The sequence below is a fragment of the Jatropha curcas genome, chromosome 8, assembly GCF_041381405.1.
Source record: "Jatropha curcas cultivar XTBG-Jc1 chromosome 8, XTBG_Jcur_1.0, whole genome shotgun sequence".
Lineage (NCBI taxonomy): Eukaryota > Viridiplantae > Streptophyta > Magnoliopsida > Malpighiales > Euphorbiaceae > Jatropha > Jatropha curcas.
The window spans coordinates 13,252,429-13,259,273 of NC_143158.1; the positions used below are offsets into that span (position 1 = coordinate 13,252,429).

Below are 6,845 nucleotides of genomic sequence, written 5' to 3' on the forward strand. Positions count from 1 at the left end.
TTTCTCTGTCCAAGCACAGCTCCTACAGCATGATCACTAGCATCACACATAAGCTCGAAAGGTAAAGTCCAATCTGGTGTAGTGATGATCGGGGCTGAGATTAACTCCTTCTTCAACCTGTTAAAAGCATCTAAACATTCTTTGTCAAAATCAAATGGAACATCTTTAACTAACAATTTGCAAAGAGGTTTAGTGATTTTTGAGAAATCCTTTATGAATCTCCTGTAAAACCCTGCATGCCCAAGAAAACTTCTTATACCTTTTACTGTGTTAGGAGGAGGTAGTTTTTCAATTACCTCAATCTTTGCCTTGTCTACTTCAATTCCTTTTTGAGAGATTTTATGCCCTAAGACAATACCTTCACTAACCATGAAGTGGCATTTTTCCCAATTTAACACAAGGTTAGTATCTTCACATCGTTGCATTACTAGAGATAAATTATGAAGACGTGCATCGAAAGAAGAACCAAACACAGAAAAGTCATCCATGAATATCTCAATAAATTTTTCCACCATATCAGAAAAGATGGACATCATGCACCTTTGAAAGGTTGCAGGAGCATTGCATAGCCCAAAAGGCATTCGCCTGTAGGCAAAAGTGCCATAAGGACAGGTGAATGTGGTTTTCTCTTGGTCTTCAGGGGCTATAGGTATTTGGAAGTACCCTGAGTAGCCATCTAGGAAACAATAGAAAGGATAACCTGCAAGTCTCTCAAGCATTTGATCAATAAAGGGAAGGGGAAAATGGTCCTTGCGTGTTGCTTTATTTAATTTTCTATAGTCTATGCACACACGCCAACCTGTGACTGTTCTTGTGGGGATTAATTCATTGTTTTCATTAAAAATAACAGTCATACCTCCCTTCTTTGGAACAACTTGGACAGGACTTACCCAATTACTGTCTGAAATTGGATAAATGATGCCGGCATCTAAGAGTTTAATAATTTCAGCCTTAACTACCTCCTTCATGTTAGGATTCAATCGCCTTTGGTGCTCGATTGAAGGTTTGTAGTCTTCTTCCATCAAGATTTTATGCATGCACACACTTGGGCTTATTCCTTGTAGATCTAAGATAGACCATCCTAATGCTTTCTTGTGCCTTCGTAGAACCTGCAACAACCTTTCCTCTTGATCAAGCGTTAGGTGAGAAGAAATAATAACAGGAAAAGAATGGTTCTCACCTAAGAATGCATGTTTTAAATGAGGTGGAAGTTGTTTCAGTTCATGCTCAGGAAATTCCTTTTCTTTTTCATTCAAGATGCTTGATTCATTAGTGTTATTTTCAACATGCAAAGTGGTTTCCACACATTCATCAACAACATCAATTCTAAAACAGTCTCCATAGTCCATAGGAAGTTTACACGATTTAAGTACATCAAAGACAATTTCTTCCTGTCCAACTCTTAAGGTCAACTTACCCTCATAAACATCAATTAATGCTCTTGCAGTTGCAAGAAAGAGCCTTCCCAAAATTAGAGATCCTTCCCTGTCCTCATCAATGTCAAGAATAATAAAATCAACAGGAAAGATGAATGTACCTACCTTCACAAGTACGTCTTCGACAATCCCTCTAGGATATTTAATTGAACGATCTGCTAGTTGCAAAGACATCCTTGTTGGCTTGAGTTCTCCCATACCTAGCATCTTAAAAACTTCATAGGACATAAGATTGATGCTAGCACCCAAATCTGCCAAAGCTTTTTCAAAGTCAAGATTACCAATGTTACAAGGGATAGAAAAACTTCCTGGATCTTTTAACTTTGGAGGCAGTTTGTTTTGGATAATCGCACTGCACTCCTCGGTTAACATTACCGTTTCTTGATCATCAATTCTTCGTTTCTTGCTCAAGATATCTTTTAGGAATTTAGCATAGCTAGGCATTTGTGCAAGAGCTTCAGCAAAAGGAATATTGATTTGAAGCTTCTTAAACACATCCAGGAACTTGAGGAAGCTCTTGTCATCTTGTGCTTTCTTTAATCTTTGTGGAAAGGGTACAGGGGGAACATATGGTTTTACCTTTTCTTTTTCCTCTAAATCAATGATAGGCACTTTTGATTGTTCTTTTTCCTCCTTTTCTTTCCTCAGTGGTTCATCTAATTGTTTGCCACTCCTCAAGGTGATAGCCTGCACTTGTTCTTTTGGATTCTTTTCAGTATTGCTAGGTAACGTACCTTGAGGTCGAGATGCCATCATGTTTGCGAACTGCCCTAACTGAATCTCCAAATTCCTGATTGCAGCTTGCTGGATTTTATGGTTTTCTCTAGTTTCATTCATGAACTCCATGTGTGATTTGGAAAGAGCAGTGAGGAGGTCGTCATGAGATTTCTTTTCCGGAGGATGGAAACCAGGTGGTGCATTCAAGGCGTTGTTAGGATTACCATAGGATAGGTTAGGATGGTTCCTTAACCTGTTGTCATATGAATTTGAATAAGGGTAATTCTTTCTTCCTTGATTCATCACATAGTTCACTTGTTCCAAAGTTTGTGGATTTAAAGAGTCCATGACACATTCTCCAATTCCATGTTGTCCATTGCACCTATCACAAATTTGCATGACAGAATTTACAGGATTAGTAGTTAACATGTCCAATTTCCTTACCATGTTATCTACCTTGGCATTAAGTGCTGTAATGGCGTCTATTTCATAGACTCCTGCAGTTCTTCTCCTTTCGGTACTGTTTTGGTAATGGCTATTGCTTGCCATTTCCTCTATCAATTCATATGCTTCATCAATTCCTTTCTTTTCAAAGGATCCACCTGCAGCTGCATCTAAGGTAATTTTGATGTTAGGAGATAATGCATTATAGAAAGTTTGTACCTGTAACCACTTGGGCAAACTGTGATGGGGGCACTTTCTTAACAAGTCCTTGAATCTTTCCCAAGCTTCATACAAGCTCTCTTGATCATGATGAGCAAATGTCATTATCTCATTGCGCAACTTGGTAGTTTTGGAGGATGGAAAGAATTTAGCTAGGAATTTTTGAGCTAATTCGTCCCATGTGGTAAAACTTCCAGCGGGACACGATTGTAACCATGATCTAGCTTTATCCCTAAGAGTAAAAGGAAAAAGCCTCAACTTGATTGCATCTTCAGAAACACCATTTTGTTTGAATGTGTCACAAATTTCCAAAAAATTGGTGATGTGAGCATTAGGATCTTCACTAGGCAAACCTCCATATTGGATCGAGGTAGAGAGCATTTGGATAATTGCAGGTTTAATCTCAAAGTTATTAGCTTCTACCCTAGGTCTTGTAATACTTGAGGTTGTCCCATTCAGATTAGGTGTTGTATAATCCCTTAAGGTACGGATCGGATGTTGAAGTGGTGGTCCAACTACGTTTTCGTTTCTGTTTTCGTTTTCGTTGGCCATGTCTGCTTGTTGTTCGAGTTTTATTTCTCTTGCTTTTCTTGCAGCGTTGTGCCTACGAAAGGTTCTTTCAATTTCTGGGTCAAAGACTAGAGGTTCAGTCGTCCTTGATCTTCTTTGCATAAAACACCTGGAATAATTCTTAGGAGAAAATTAAGTAAAAATAAAAAAGAGTGTCTAAATTAACAACAGGGTAATTCGTATTGATATTGATATGCCAATCCCCGGCAACGGCGCCAAAAACTTGACAGCGTTTTTCGCAAGTGTACAAAATCGCAACAAGTAATATAGAGTAAGAAAGTATCGTATCCACAGGGATTGTTTATCAATTACCAAAATTATGTTAACCTATTATTATTTAGACGATGATAAAAGGAATTCACTGTAAAGTAAATAAAATTCAAAGTAAAAGAGATCAAACACAAAATTTAGGTGAAAAGAAATCAGGGGATTAAGCTACTAGGGAATTTGATTTCATTTAATTCTATCCAGCTTATTCTATTAGTTCATTAATCAAGTTTAATTGTTCAAGTAGGAGAAAACAACCCTAAGGTTACTAACAAGCTCTCCCGATTTATTGTTAGCTATTCTAATCCAATTTAATCACCTATGTTAAAAGTGAAATTAAACATGAATCAGATCATTAGGTTTTATGGTTGTTTTATGAATTCACAACTTAATACTTTATTAACTTATGAAAACCCCCCTTGAGTCAAACCATATAGTTTTCACATCAAGTTATTATTCTCAAGTAAATTATTACCTTGTTCATATCAATAACCCTTCTCCCGAATGTGATTATTGAAATAATTCAATCCAGGGGAATTTTTCTGCCCGGAAGCCTTAAGCACAATAATAAGTTATAACAAGAACAAAGAAAAATAAATCTAATATTATAAGCTGGAATCGAATTAAATTACATCAAATCCCTAGTATAAAAGTTTAGCTAGACATAGTAATTAAATTAAGCTCAATCATACTTGAATCATTCATTATATTTAAAGACAATAATAAAGAAAGAAACAAGATGAAGAGTTTAGAATAAAAACTATATCACAACTATGTTGATGGCTTCCTTGAATCTTAGCACAATTATTTGAAGCTTGAAATCTTTGAGAAGAAGAGAATTATGTAAAGTGTTGTACAAAAAAAAACGAGATCCCCTACTATGAGAAGTTCCTCCCTTTATATAGAGATCCTGAAGGCAAGTCTGACTCCTTTTAGGAAAATAGAATCCTTATTTAGCACAAAATCCTTTATAGGAGATCATAACTGTTTAGGCTCTTGATTTCTTCTTGATTAGGACTTCTTTTTCTTCAAGAATAGGTCCAGGTCTTGTTTAGTGTGTTTAGGAAACTCCCTGAAGTCGGCCCATGTGAGAAAGGCTTGATTTGAGTGTTAAATTCACGCTGGTTCCGCCTGGGCAGCACGGGCGTGCTACATGGCACGGGCTGGGCGTGCTGTAGTCTGGAGGTCTGGCTAGTAAAGCACGGGGCGTGCTAGGTAGCACGGGCTAGTGAAGTACTGAGGCACGGGCGTGCTACAGAGCACAGGCAGGGCGTGCTCTTCTCTGGAATTCTGTCTAGAGTTGCCATGGGCGTGCTATGCTTGACACGCCCTGGTCCCATTGTAGCACGGCCGTGCCTTTTGACACACCCGGGCCGTGCTCTCTTCTGTCTCTCCTTTGGTTTACTTGGCTTCTAGCACGGGCGTGCCTTCCAGCACGGGCTGGGCGTGCTAGAAGCTGAGTGCCTTGCATTCTAAAGTTCTTTTCTGCGCCAAATTTCTGCAATTTTCTCTTAGATCAAGCGGATTAAAGACCAAGGAAGCTTTTAAACACAATTATACTAAAAGTGATTTAAAATTAAATTAAAGAAGTAAAAACTTACTAAAATTCTAATAAAAACTATATTAAAAACACTATAAAATTTACACTTATCACATACTAAGGTTATGTAATTTGTCATATTGATGTAAAAAAAAACTGCATTCTTAAATGCAAATTTAATTATGAATGTGTATATAACACAACTTGATGACTTTGAATCAAAAGAATTTCCTAATATAATATGCAGACTACAAAAGTCTATTGATAGACTTAAGCAAGCCTTCGCGAAATTAGAACATCCGTGTAATGAAAATAACTAAAAAAGTTTGATTTCATTAAAAATGTGGGTGAACTTTCTATGTATAAGAAGGTCAGTAGGAGCGAAATCGTATTTCTTACAATGTCTGTTTCTAACATATTAATAATAGAAAATTACATTCCACTACTTTAAAAGTTTGGTCATCCAAGAACATCTCCATGAGAGACGCAGCTTATGTACTTGGTATTAAAATCTATAAAGATAGATCCGCTAGGCCACTAGGATTATCTCAATCCACATATATTGATAAAATGTTAAAACAGTTTAGCATGGAGGAATCCAAAAGAGGATACCTACCTATATATCAATCTGATCTTGATGAAAGTCATTGGACTGTTGAACTATTCTTACGTACTTTAAAAAAAATAAGTAAGGATACTTTTCGATTTATGGAGAAACTAATAAACTAAAAGTTCATGGATACATTGATGTCATAGGATTAAACACATGGATAATTGGCTTTAGTGCAAGTGTTAGATTGTTAATTATATGTCCTATAGCCAATTTGATTAGTTATATTTTGGATATAATATTTCATGTAATAAGTATTTTATTATTAATAAAAGGCATATATTTATCTTTTATATTCTCTTTATTAAATCTCAGTAAAAAATAAAGTCCATGAAACAATGTTGTTTTGCAAAGTAAATTATTATTTGGTTATAATTATGGGTTTTATTTTGCATTAAAATAATGTCTCTAAATATTCCTGGTCAATGTTCTCCTCATTATTGGACAATAATTAGAATTGTTGAGACTGGTACATAGTATGTTCTTTCCTTAGAGAAGCAGTTGTTCTCATAAGCTGAGATATACGTGATATCTAGAACTAATATGTAGGTGCTTGTTATTTAAACAAGTTCATTGAATTGACCTGCATGAGAATTCTATATGACGAGTTACCTATGTCTATGGTATACTCAAGTGATGGTTGTATAAGTGATCCTTTGACATAAAATTACTAAGCTATCTTGTATAGGATGATTATATTTTGATTTTTCGCTCACATGAATAATAAGCAATGATTAATTTGACATAGTAGGAACTATATGGAGATACTTATGTAATTAAGAGACGATTCATCACCCTAGGTAAATCAAGAAAAATATTCTAATTGTTCTCTATTAGTATTGATTAAGAAATCCTTGTGCAAAGTGGAATGAAACTAACAAATCAAGATTTGGAATTTCATTCAACTGCTAAATGGCTAAGATTAAGAGAACTAACATGATTTAATAAAGGATACACACTCCATGTCTAATTACCAAATCAGAACATTAATGATGAAGGGATATTAATTGTACTGATAAATCATGCACTGAAAGGTTAAGTC

The 6,845-nt window shown here is 35.7% G+C and overlaps 1 non-coding gene across 1 annotated transcript; it reads left to right on the top strand.

Moving 5' to 3' along the window:
- The first annotated feature begins 2,833 nt into the window (after positions 1-2,833).
- Positions 2,834-2,939, top strand: LOC149494220 (small nucleolar RNA R71). Its single transcript, XR_016322373.1, has one exon. It is a non-coding gene; the product is annotated as a small nucleolar RNA R71 (small nucleolar RNA).
- Positions 2,940-6,845: the final 3,906 nt, after the last annotated feature.